The sequence below is a fragment of the Peromyscus maniculatus genome, chromosome 1 (genome assembly GCF_049852395.1).
Source record: "Peromyscus maniculatus bairdii isolate BWxNUB_F1_BW_parent chromosome 1, HU_Pman_BW_mat_3.1, whole genome shotgun sequence".
In the NCBI taxonomy this organism is placed as follows: domain Eukaryota; kingdom Metazoa; phylum Chordata; class Mammalia; order Rodentia; family Cricetidae; genus Peromyscus; species Peromyscus maniculatus.
The window spans coordinates 135,550,721-135,564,535 of record NC_134852.1 but is presented as its reverse complement, the minus strand read 5'-3'; positions in this window follow the sequence as shown (position 1 = coordinate 135,564,535).

Below are 13,815 nucleotides of genomic sequence, written 5' to 3'. Positions count from 1 at the left end.
AGCAAAACAGCTCATCAATCAGGAGCGAGTGCTTTTGTCAGATCCCGGCACTCCATGCTGCCGCTACCTTATGAGGGAGTCCTGTGCCGTCATCCTTTTCAGATGGAGAAACAGAGGCACTGAGCTGTTAAGAAACTTGCTCAGGGGCCGGTGAGGTGGTCTGCAAGTCTGAGGACATGAGTTCTATCCCCAGAATCCATGTAAAAGTGAAAACGACAGAACTGACTCCACAAAGTCGTCCTCTCACCCCGCAGTGGTGCAGCTGTGGCCGGCCAGAGCCTTTGCCCGCTGAGCCACCCCACTGGCTTGCCATCCTACTTTTTGAATTATGGTTTGGTTTTTCTTAGTGTTTTTAGACAGGATCTTGCTATGCGGCTTTGGCTGTTGTAACGTAGCCCAGTCTGAACTTGAACTTACAACAACCCTGTCTCAGCTTCCCAAGTTAGGATTACAGGCATGAGCCACCATGCTGTCTTCTGAGTCTCTAAGACACCTTTTTGTCCCTCCTGGGCCACCTGTCTATGCACCAACTCTGCATTATGGTGACTGGATGACTCAGAGCAGTGTGGCTACCCTTGCCACACTCTATAACCCTGACCTGGGAAGAGGGTCCATGTGAGATGATGCATCTACATGTGGCAGAAATGGGCTGGCCTGTGATGGTGCTTGGAACCAGCCCTGCTTGGGTTAGGTGTTCAGAGAGGCTCTTGCAGAACTAGGCCAAGAAAGCAGCTGGGCCAGAGCCTGCCTGCCTGGTTGTGAAATCAGAATCTAGAGAGTGCTGACAGACCGGAAGGCCAGTGCACATGTGACCAGGGGAGGTGTTGGGAAATGTCGGGGGCCACAGTGAAGGGGATTCTTCGCACTCCTCTCGCAACCTTTCTATGAATCTGAGCTGATGTCAAAACAGAGCTGAGGAAGCTGGCCAAGAACACGGACCTTCTCACCACAGTCCTAGACTTCTTGAGCGACCACTCTGCCTGGCCTGAGAGCGAGCCCCGATAATCCAGGCTCATCTCTCCCTGCAGGGGCTTCCCAGGCTTGCCTCCTTCCAAGCTCAGGGCGCATTCCAGCAGAGCAGACAGATAGAGCTGCCTTTGAGCTGACTTCAGTTTTTAACAAGGGACTGTTTCTGGAACAGTGGCAGTGTGATAGAATAATTGAGCCAAACACAGGGCTGGGGAGAATGCTCAGTTGGATCCCCTCAGCAGGTCTGAGTTTGAGCCCCAGCCCCATGTAAAAAGCTGAGAGTGGAGCAGGAGGGACGGCACGGCACGGTGGATGAGAGCACTTGTTGCACCAGCCTGAGGGCCTGAGCTTGGATCCCAGCACTGGAGTGAAAAGCTGAGTTTGCCGTAATTCTGCACTGTGGGAAGTGGACGCAGGAGGTTTGTGGGGGGTTTTCTGGCTGACAGCCTGGCCTAGGTTCAGCGAGATACTCTTTGCCAAGGGAATAAAGTGGAGACTGATAGAGCAGGACACCCAGTGCACACGTGTGTGCACATACACCACACACACATATATCCCCCCACAAGCCAGGCAGAGTGGCATACACTTGTAATCCCAGTAATGGGAAGGCAGAGATGGATCCCTGAGGCCTGCTAGCCAGCCAATCCAGACTGATCAGTGAGGTCTAGCTCCCTGTCTCAAAAACCAAGATGGTGCAGGAGATGTAGTTCAGGTGGTAGAGTACCTGCCTGACCTGAGTGAGACCCTGGGTTCAGTCCCCAGCTCTGCATGACCTCAGTGAAGTGGCACATGCGTGTAATCTCTGTGCAGGATTGCAAATGGAGGGGGAAATGGAGGCAGATGAAGTGCAAGGTCATCCTAGCAAATCTGAAGTCAACACGGGCTACCTGAGATCCTGCCTCAAAAACACAAGCAACGAGGTGAGGGCTGGAGCCATAGCTTAATGGTAGAGCAATTGCCTAGCATTCCTGAGGACCCAGGCTGAATGTTCGGTACCAAACAAACAAACAAAAGCAGACAGTTCATGAGGAGCAACACCCACACTTGATTCTATGCTCCACAGGCATGTACACCTGCACAAACAGGCGCCTGCACAGGTATGTACACATGCAAGAGAAGCAAAGAATTGAGCATGTAGTCTGCATGTGAAGAGTCCTCAAAGAGCTCACGTACTGCAGCTTGGTCTCCAACCTGTGGACACGGTCACTGAGAGGTGACCTCTGACTTGCTCCCTGGACTGACCTGCCGGTGGACTCATTGGCTGATGGTGCAACTGGGAGGTGGTGGACTCCAGGAGGCAGGACCTGGCCAGAGGAAATAAGTCACCAGGGATGCGCCTTGGAAGAGTAGATTTGTCCCTGGCTGCTGACTGTTGCTCTCTCTCTGCTTCCTGGCTGCCTTGAGGTGAACAGCTTTCCTCCACCTTGCCCTTTTACCGTCAAATGCAAACATACTGAGCCTGAATCTCACCAGCTCAGATAGACAAGCCCAAAAGCAACGGAGCAAGCCAAAACTTGGGCAGAAATGTCTGAAACGATGAACCAAAACAAATCTTTGCTGAAGTTACACCAGGTCCTTTGTCTCAGTGATGACAAGATGACAGCTAACTCAAACATAGACTTCATACACACACTCCCCAGTTATCAATATCGTCATTCTGCATAGAGTGGAACATTTTGTTAAATCAATGTGTTACCATCAATTCCACCGCTCCCAGCAGTGGTTAAGCCGCAAGGGCCGTAGCTGGTGGGAATTCTGTTCCCTCAGGCTCTGACTCTTTCAGAGCTACCAAGGGAACTTAACTAAATCTCTGTCCCACTAAAGAACTCAAAATTCAAAGGTGAAGGTAGAACTCTGCTCTTCAGAGAGGCTGAATAGCAAGTAGCTCGCCTCCTCTCTTTGCTCATGCCCTCCAAAAAGTCCTCATGCATCTCCTCGCCCCTCCTTAGAAACCCTTCTCCCCCTGGCTCCTCCCTGCCACTTCCCCTTCAGCTAGCTTCGCGGCCTCCTGACCGCAGGTGAATTTTACTTAATCAAACACATCTTTGCACCATTAAACAAATGTTCCAGAGCACAAACAAAAGTAACACACCTTAAAATAATATTCTACACCCCTCTATTTTATTTGTTATTGTTGGAGGGAGGTGCATGTGTGCCATCACAGGCATGTGAAAGGCAGAGAGTTGCTGTGTGGAATCGGTTCACTCCTTCCATCTTCACATAGGTTCATACATCACGCATTCATCAAAGCCCGCAGAGCAGGACTGGCGGGGTGGTTCATCTAATAACACTTATTGCCAGGCTTGATGACCCGAGTTCGATCCCTGGCACCAGGGGAAAGAGAGAACCAACTCCTTCAGGTTGTGCTCTGATCGCCACACATGTGTTGTGGCATGCACTCTTTCCCTGGGAATACTTACATACATACATACATACATACATACATACATACATACATACATACATACATAAACAAATAAATAAATAAATGTAACAAAATGTATTATTTGGTGATTTTATGCAGGTATATTCTCCAGGGCCTCTCTGAGCCCCCCAATGAACCCTTTCTTTATTGTAGCCCCTCCCAGTTTCATGGCTTTTTTTTTTTTTTTTTTTTTTTTTTTTTTTTTTTTTTTGTGACCCACTGAGTTTAATGAAGGTTCTCGCATGAGCATGGTTGGGAGTATTTATCAGGGCTTGGACGGCTAACCAGTGGCTATACCACTGAGCAAATAACCCCTCCCCTCTGGCAGCCACTAATGGCTCCCCAGAGAGAGGTTGGATCTCCCAGGATTTACTCTCCTCTATCCTGGAGTGTCTGAAGGGCCCAGTCTTGTGCAGGTCAACCACTGCTGCTGTAGTAGTCTCCTGAGTGTAATGGCCGTGTCGTGTCCAGAGGACAGTGTTTCACAGCATCCATCCCCAACCTCTTTCTGCCTTGGGCGCGGTGACCGAGATGACCTGTGGAGGGCTGAGCACGCAGCCGTCAGTCCTTCTCACCCTTGGACCAGTTATGAGTCTGTGTTAGCTGCTGCCCACTGCAAGAGGAAGCTCGTCTGAGCAAGGCTGAGAGGAGCCCTAATATATGGATACAAACATGGAATATTTTAGAAAGCAGTTAGACAACACAGCCGTTCGGTTGCGCTTCATCTGTTCTGGCATTTGGTGCTGTTGAGTTTTGGATTTTAGCCACTCTCTTCATATGCTCTGTCTTGTAAATTGCCATTTGTAGATCTTATTTGCAGTCTGCCAGCACCTCTTCTCCCTGCTTCCTTCCCTTAATTCCTCGAGACAAGGTCTTGCTGTGCTGTTCAGGCTATCCTGAATCTCATTATATGGCACCGGGCTGGCCCCTCAAATACGTCAGTCTTCCTTTCTCATCCTCCCAAGTTCTGGGATGCTGGTGTGAAGCACAATGCCTTCCTTTTCTGCTACAAATGTGACTAGCTTCCTGTGTTTAATTTCAAGCCCAACATTTCGTGCCTGGCCTACAGGAAAGCAGTTGACTTTTTGTTTATTAATCTTATATCATGCATCTCTGCCTCAAACAGCCACTACTTCTAGGAGTTTATTGTTGTTGACTTTTTAGGAGTTAAAAAAAAAAAGATTTATTTATTTGTATGTGTTTAAATGTTTTGCCTGCATGTATGATTGTATGCGCACCATATGAGTGCAGTACCCATGAAGGACAGATGAAGGCCTCAGATCCCCCTAGAATTGAATTTACAGATGATGGTGAGCCTTCATATGGGTGCTAGGAATTGAATCTAGGCCCTCTGGAAGAGCAGCCAGTACTCTTAACCACTTAGACATCTCTCAAGTCCCCAAATTTTTAAAATATAAATAATAATATTAGTTTCTTCCTTCTCAAGCTGTCTTTCTTCCTTCTTTGTTTCTTTTTATTGTTTGTTTTTGTTACTTTGTTTGCTTTCTTGAACAGGGTCTCCTGGGTGGCCTGAATTCTCTACCTAGAACAGGCTGCCCTCAAACTCCCAGAGAACTGCTTTCTGCTACCTCTCACTTTCTGGGATTAAAGACATGCACCACCACACCTGGCCTCCTTTGTATTTTTGCATTACACAGGATATCTGGTGTGATGCTGAGGTGGGGGAAGGGACACTGTTGCCTCGTTCCTGATCTTGTGTGAAGGGGCATCTAGAATCTCACCAGTGAGTGACATGCTAGCTGTGGGTTTCTGCAGACGTTCCTTATCAAGCTGAAGAAATTTCATTCTGCTCTTAATCATTGTCTCCTTCTTCTTCTTCTTCTTCTTCTTCTTCTTCTTCTTCTTCTTCTTCTTCTTCTTCTTCTTCTTCTTCTTCTTCCTCCTCCTCCTCCTCCTCCTCCTCCTCCTCCCCCTCCTCTTCTTCCTCCCCCTCCTACTTCTCTTCCTTCCTCCTCCTCCACCTCCTCCTCCCCTCCTCCTCTTTCTCTTCTTTTTCCCACACTCAATTCCTAGTTTTCTGAGAGATTTTAATGACCCTTTTTTTCTTATCATGAACATTGAATTTTTGTAAAATGTTTCTTCTGACTCACTGGGCATAAGATGCTTTCTTCATCAGCCTGTGGATGTGAAGGAAGGCAGTAATTCACTTCCAGCTGTTGAATCAGCCTTACACAGCTGGGACAAATCCTGCTGGGTGGCAGCTTGTGATTCTTCCCATGCGAAACTGGATCTGACTTGATCACTTTGCTGAGGGCTTCTGTGTCTACGCTTAGGAGACATACTGGTCTGCAGTGTTCATTTCTTATAATGTCATTTTTGGTTCTGGTGTTAGAGTAACTTCAGTCACACAGAATCACTTAGACAGAACTCATTTTGCTACTATTCTCTGGAAAGTGTCATAGATAACTGGCATCATTTTTTCCTTAAATGTTTATTAGGATTCACCATTGCAACCATCTGGACCTTTAACAATGTTTAAGTCGTATTTATTCATTTTGTGCATGCATCCGGAGAACAGCTGTTAGGAATCAGTTCTCCCCTTCCATCTCCTCCCAGGGATTGAACTCAGGTCATCAGGCTTGGAGGCAAGCACCTTTACCCACTGAGCCCTCTTGCCAGCCCCAACCTTGTTGCTTTCTTTTTGATATTATTAATTATTGATTCCATTGCTTTAATAGATACAAGTAAATTAAGTGAGTTATTTCTCCATCTTGAATTGTAGTAATTTGTGTGTTTCAAAGATTTTTAATCTGTTTTATAATCTATCAGATTTGTGGTAAGAGGGCAGGAGGAATGGCCCAGAGGTTAAGAGCACTGGCTGCTCTTTCAGAAAACCCAGGTTTAAATGCCAGAACCCACATGGAAGCTCATAGCCATCTGTAACACCAATTCTGGGATCTATTCGGGGTTCCAAGGACATTGCATGTGTTGTACCCAGAGTCCCCCAAAGACCATCAAGAGACCAAATCTGATGCAAAAGCAAAGAGTCTTTTTATTTCAAGTTAACTTGGGACTCCCAATCCATCTGAGCTGAGAGAGACAGGAGAGACCCTGAGTAGCAATGGGCCAGGGTTTTTAAAGCAAGAGAGGACTTGGAGTCTACAGACTACATAGGAACAGACATCAGGATTGGTTTATGTGAATGGCAATCATGTTAGTAACTTTAATTGGCTAGGGTTAGTTGGGGGTTACATTTTGGGGCAGGCCTGGACAAGTCCCAGGCTTTGTCCTTGAGCTGCCATGGAGACTGGCTGGCCTAGCACATACTACAGGAACTGGCTCAGTGACCCAGGCTTTGTTCTTGAGCTGCCATGGAGACTGGCTGGCCTAGCACTACTGACTGTGGGGGCTGGCTCAGTGGCCCAGGCTCGGTATGTTCTATCTCTCTGACCCTGCTGGCAGGGGCATCAGCAATTAATTGTCTTTTGTTTATGGCCCTCCCAGAAACTGCTTGCTCAGTCTCAGGAAACTGAAATTGAGACCTGATCTCTGAGAGAAGACTGAGCAGCCTGTTATGGCATCTGCTTGGTCCTTTCAGCATGCACACGGTGCACAGATATACATGCAGGCAAAGCACCTATACACATACAATCAAAGAATTTAGAACTTTTTAAAATTGTGGCAAGAGAATTGCTCATAATATTTATGGTAGAATATTAGTTAAAGATGTGTTACAGTTGTTCATGCTGTGGAATATTTGTTTAATGATGCAAAGATGATGCAGTCTTTTATGTTTCACTTCTTTAACTCTGTGAAGCTGGGTTACTTTGCCTGCCTAAAACACCTGATTGGTCTAATAAACAGCAGAACAGCCAATAGCTAGGCAGGAGAAAGGATAGGCGGGGTTGGCATGCAGAGAGAATAAATAGAAGGACAAGAAGAATAGAAAAAGAGGAGCAAGAGAGGAGGATGCTGGGGATCATCATTCAAGCCCAGATACAGTACACAGGAAGCAGCAGCCCAGGCTGGCTACAGTGTGAGATCCTGTCTTGAAGCAATGGAAACAAAACCAAATAATAATAATAATAATAATAATAATAATAATAATAATAATAATAAAGTGCTTGTGTGATTGAATTAGTATCAGTCATTGAGCAGGTAAATGTCACAGTAAATGGTTGACACAGTCCATTCAGAAAGTGACTGCTGGAAGCTGGGACTATCTCAACTATCCTGAAAGCAAATGCTTGTGAACTGGGCTGATGATGGTATAACTAGGCATTGAGAAACCATCTCAATGGGGGCTCCTAGTTTAACTGGGCTTGCATACCCTTCCAGAGCTCACTGCTAATATCACTGTGCTAATACCAACTGTCCAGAAAGTGACTGATCACAGCAGCATCACAGGGCTAATATCAACCAAAAGGGTGACTGTTTTGTATAACCCAGCTAATACCAAGCATCCAGAAATAACTGTTGGTGCAACCGAGCTGTGTTCACCTTCCACACAGAGCCTGACTTGAACCATAACACACAGGGGTTGATTCCAAGCCTGCTCTGTGCTGGAAGACCTGTCTCCCGGGTTTGTTGTTTTGAAAGGGGTCTCATAGATCTCAGGCCGGCCTGGAGTTCATTATGTGGCTGATGTCATTTATACTGATTGCAATCTGATGAGGACAAAATCTCTGTACATGTCTGTGAAGAGTTCTCTTGACTAGGTAATGGAGGTGTCCATCCTTACTGTGGGCAGTGTCATTCCCTAGGATGAGGTCCTAAGTTTCATTTAAAAAAAAAAAAAAAAAAAAAAGAGCAAAAAGCAAACCAAGTACCAGCACTCACTGCTGTTATGCTTCCTGACTGTGGACTGGCTGCCTCAAGTTCCTACTGCTGTGATGGACTGTACCCAGAAATTCATTCATTCATTCATTCATTCATTCACTCATTCACTTATCTAGTGCATATGTATGCATGTGTATGTACCACAGCACTCGTGTGAAGATCACAGAACAACTTTCCAAAGTTCTCTCCTTCGACCATGTGAGTCCTGGAGATTGAACTCAGGTTGTCAGGCTTGATGCCAACACCTTTCCCTGCTGAGCCGTGAGGTTGGCACAAGACCCCTGGACCTTTGAGTAAGAACAAGCTCCTCCTTCCTTAGACTGATTGTCAGATATTTTGAGGCAGCATCAAGTAACTAATATAGTAACAAGGATGGCCTTGCATTCTGGCCTTCCTGCCTCAGCCTCCTGAGTGCTGGGACGACAGGCGTGCAGCGTTACCCCTGGTTTATGCGGTGCTGGGAATCAAACCCAGGGCATCATGCATGTTAGACAAGCATTGGACCCACTCAGCTGCGCCCCTCACCCTCAGAAGGAGGTATTTCAAACACCTTCACCACCTACCTGCTTCATTCTTCCTCCAACATAATGCTTTATATCCCAACTGTCGGTGAGAGGCAGGGTCCAAACATTTTCCTCCTGTTAAAACATTTCCCATCCTTCAAGGAATCTCATTAAAAAAAAAAAAGAGAGAGAGAGAGAGAGTCTAATTTCCCCTTCTTCACCATGGCTGGACTCAGTGACTCTTCAATGGATAGAATGTGCTAGAAATGACGCTGTGCCTTCTAAAGCTGAGCTGAGTATAAGAGAGTTTTTCAGTGCCCTTCCCTCACTCTGTAGCCAGGTCTGGTCTTGGCCGTGCAGACCTCCTGCCTCTTCTTCCTCTGGGTCCCAGGTGTGTACTACCATGCCCAGTTCTCCACATGTTTCGAGATCCTTGAGTGACATGCGAGCAGCCAGTCCACTAGCCTGGAGCCACTATGCCGCGAGGAGCCCAGGGACAATGGGGACTGAAGTTTGGAACTGCCCAGATAATACCGAGACTTGAGCGAGTCTTCAAATGACTCCCACTGCCAGCCCTGAGTCATTCCAGCTGACACCAAGTGAAACGGAGATAATTGAGCCCACTGAACTCTGACCTAGTTGCTGAATCATCAGCAAAATGAATGTGGCTGTTGTTTTAACCCGACACCAAGGAGAGCGGGGACAGCTGGCCCCGTTTGAGCCCTGCCAGACTGCAACTCCACATGGAATAAATAATGAATAAATGCACTCCTTCTGGGGATGCAGCCAGGTCTGCCGCCCACCCCTTTACTTGGACTTTTGGGTTATTTCCTTAGGCCACTTGGTTGGATTTTCCATCTTAACTGTCACAGAGCAGAGACAGGTTGGTCCCCTGGAAAGGAAGCATGAAGACACCGAAGCTGAGCTGTGAGCAGGGCAGCACCCTCCCTCACCTTCTGGCTGTTTTGCAAGAGGATCGGAAGGGGGTACCAGGTTTCCTGAAAAGGGACATGGCAGGTCTCGCACACAGCGTGGCTGCCCTGCTCCAGCCTGCTCTTGGGTCCCCTCTCGGCCTGTAATCAATATCTGTGCTGCTCATTGTGGTGATGTTCTTCACTGTCTCTCTAGTCCACCCGTGTCCTCAGCCTTGACTCAGTTCTCTCACACGGTGTCGTCTCCCTTCTCCTTGTCTTGGAGCATCTGGACATTCATCTCAGGAATGTTCCAGACTGTTCTCAGCCCTGTAGCTCTCAGTTCTTGGAACCTTCCCACATGCTTATCATATAAACAAACTGCTCATTGGCGCTCAGTTAGTCCCTTCAGAACCTGTGGACTGCCATGAGGCCCAGAGATTTAAAAAACAGTGCCCACATCCTTCTGGCTAGAACTGGCAAAGCAGAGACCAGCCTACACACCCGCCCCCGCCCCCCACCACAGTGTGCTGGAACCACTGGGCCACACTTCCTCTTTGGGATTTCTGTCCAGAAGCCCCACCTCTGGTTTCCTTGCCTGGAAGACAGTGTGAAGGCTGCTTATGCTTCTTGATAATCAGTCTGATTGGATCAAGAGATGCCTATCAAATTAGGAAAGCACATATCCGGGTGTGTCTGTGAGGCATTTCCACAAAGGATTAACCGAAGGGACACCTGCCCTGCCTGTGGCTGCAAGGCCCCCGCCGGCTGGCACAGTTTCTCTCTCTGTTGCCTGGGTGTCATGAGGAGAACCACTCTGCTCCATTATAACCTCCCCCCCAACTATGGCGACTGAACCCTCTGAGACAGCAGGCCCAAATAGATTATTCCTACTTCTCTCTACGGTCCAGGATCCTAGCCCAGGGAATGATGCACCCACAGCTCGAGACGTGTTTCCCTCAGATGTTTGTCACAGGGTTAGGACAAACTAACTCGCAGAATGAACTAAGCCAGTGTCATAGGAGTTGGTGCATGTGTGTCCCCAGCACTTCCTGCTGGAAGCACCTGTGATTCTCCGCCTGAGCCACAGGCCCGCTCGACCTGCACCCAGGCAGGCCACAATGGCCGTGCAAGTAATGTCCCCAGGGACAGCCCTCAACCAACTGTGAATGGAAATGGCAGGTGAGTGTCTCAGGTTACTTACACCCCAGGAAATTGCGGTGTGTGTGAGCGCTCGTGTGTGTGTGTGTGTGTGTGTGTGTGTGTGTGTGTGTGTGTGTGTGTGCAGGCTCAGGGCGGTACCCAGGCAGTCCTACTTCCCCTAGCCTCAACCTGCTCATAATGCTCACTGAACCAGTTTTCTCACCTCTCCACTGACTTCCTACCTCCTCCCCAGTGTCCCTTGTGGTCACCCTCCAGGTGAACCATTTTCACCACAGTGTATGCCTCAGGCCAGCTGTTGGGGTTGTCTAACCTAAGTCAGACACCTGCTATGGGACACGTCATTAATATGCCTGCAGTAAACCATCCCCTCAGTTCTTATCCCTCCGGACAGAATTGATACCCCCTTCAGCAGAGTGGGCAAGTGATGGCAGGGTGGACAATCAGAATGGTAGGTGATGCCAAGGTAGTTAACCCGACAGAAGCTGATGCTGGGATGACCGATCAGAATAGTAGATGATGCTGGGGTGACCAATGGGAACAAGGGATGGTGCCAAGAAGGCCAATCAGATCAGAAGATGATTCTTGGGTAGCCAATCAGTGTACAGCAAGGTCCCAGCCTCTGAGATGAGCCCAGAGACAGCTCTGTGGCCCAATTAGAGCCAAGGAGGCCCCCTGAGGTTTGTTGGGATGCTGAGATAAAGTCACGGTCCTTTCTGTGGGTGTTTGTCACTTGCAGGACATAGAGGCAGGTGGAAGATTGGGTAGCCACCCTACTTCTTTCCGACACCCCTGCTTTTGATGACTGCAAAAGCATGCATGTCTGCACTGACGGCCACAATTCTTACCCCTTCCTTCATCCAGGTCCCTCTCCACTGGTCTCATGAGTGACCTCTCTCTCTTGGGCTCTGAGCTCAGCGGTAGGGCTTGTCTTGGCCAATAGATGTTAGTATCTGGCAAGGCACCAGGAGCCTGCTCAGTCTTATGGTTGGACTTACTTGTATTTCTGCTTTGCAAGGAGAATGTCCCAGGGCTGGGCTTTCCCTCAAAGAAAAGAGACATGGAGAGCAAGGTTGCCCCAGCAGTCCCAACTAAAGCCAATCTGAAACAGCCAACCCAGGTGAGAGTCCAGACAAGATCAGCAGAGTCACATGACACCTACCACTTTGAGAGCCACAGACATGCCACATGCCACCACGGCTCTCAAAGCATGACATCAGCAAAGATGCCACAATCTTCAATTTAAAAGTTGAAGCTATGCAGAAAAGTGCAGAAATGTAACTGGAAGTCATGTGAAATCTCAGAAGTCGCGACTGGTGATGTTTTGATAACTACCTCTCTGCGTGTGCGTGCACACATGAATAATCCACACACAATGCTTACATATACATGTCACCTCAAGCAACTCAAGTGCTCACCAACAACTGGCCATTTCTCTGTGTCAACAAACTGTAGTCTGGTGGCCCAACTGCTCTTCTGCTGTTTTTAAATGAGAAAAAAAAAGTTCTTGGCATCTTGACTCTAAAACTAATCAAGTATGAATAAAGTTTTATTGGTAAACAGCCATAGCCATTCATTCACACATCACCTACAGTTGCCTTAGAACAACCTTAGTAGGTTTGAGTAGAGGCAACAGAGACCGTGTGGCCCACAAAGCTCACTGGGTACTCACCAGCACTTAAGAAGAAGGTCTGCTACCCACCACAGACAGCCCTCCATCCTTGCTGGCAGCATGCAGGCCCACTGTCCAGGCACTGGCATTTGGATCTGGATTGGCTCCAAAGGCCCATGTTAAATATCTTCTCTGCAGTGCTTTGGGGAGGTGACAGAGCTGTCTTTTTCTTGTTGCTGTGAGAAAATATCCCAAAGAGTGTGTAAGGGAGGAAGAGTAGCTTTTGGTTCACAAAGCCACGAAGCCAGCAGGAGCAGGAAGCAGTCGGTCACGCTGTATCTCGGGAAGAAGAGAAAGGTAAACATTTGTGCTCAAGTCACTTTTTCTTCTTACGGTCAGGATCCCAGCCCAGGAAATGGTGCCGCCCACAGCAACTAACCTATTCAAGACAACCCAACCAGAGTCCCATCTTCCAGATAACTCTAGATCGCATCAGGTTGGTAATTCAGACTGACCATCACTTTTAAGAGGTGGGGCCTACAGGTTTTAGGTCAGAGGAGTTAAGTGTTTGGTCCCCAGCCAGGCACTGTTTGGGGAGGTGGCAGGAAAGAGCTAGAGGAAGTAGATCACAGGGGATGCACCTTTGAAGGTTCTACCTGGTCCATGGACCGTTTCTATCTGCTGTTTCCTGAATTAGACAGCCTCTGCCATGTGCCTTCCTACTGTGATGTTCTGACTCTGAGACCATGAGCAAAAACAAGTCTTTCCTTTCTGTAAGTTGTAAATTTTCCTCTGTGTGAATTCTCTTGTGCATTTGGGTCACATCTCTAAAAACACAAACAAACAAATGAAAATAAGAACAAGAAATTTCCCTTGGTGGGTATTGTTGGGCCTCGGTCTCCTCTTTCCCTTCCTTCGTGTCTAGGTCAAGCTTTGCTTGGCGTTACTCTCTCCAAGGCCCAGGGCCAATGGACCTGCGGACTCTTCTCCAGCATGAGTCGGAAGAAGCCATCCCTCTTTCCGAGTTGACTAGCTCAGCTGCTGTTGCACTCCTGGGAAGCTGACTAACACGATGGATATTTAGTCACTCTCTTACTGGTAGAGACTTCGGTTGTTTCCTGTCTTTCCCTCACTCTAAACCACACTGTGGTGTCTGTCCGAGTACACTTGTCTACACAGGAAAAACACTGAGGATCGAAGTTGCTGAACTAAAGGGCATGGAAACACAAACACTCCCTCCCATCCCGGCCCTGGCACTCACTCTTTAAACCCATTTGCCTAGGGGCTAGTGACATGGTTGATGGGACCAAGTGCTTACTGTGTAAGCCTGATGACCTGCGCTTAATCCGAGGACCCATATAGAGGTGGACAGGGAGAACTGTTTTAGTTACTTTTCTATTGTTGTGAAGACACCATGATCAAGGCAACTTACAG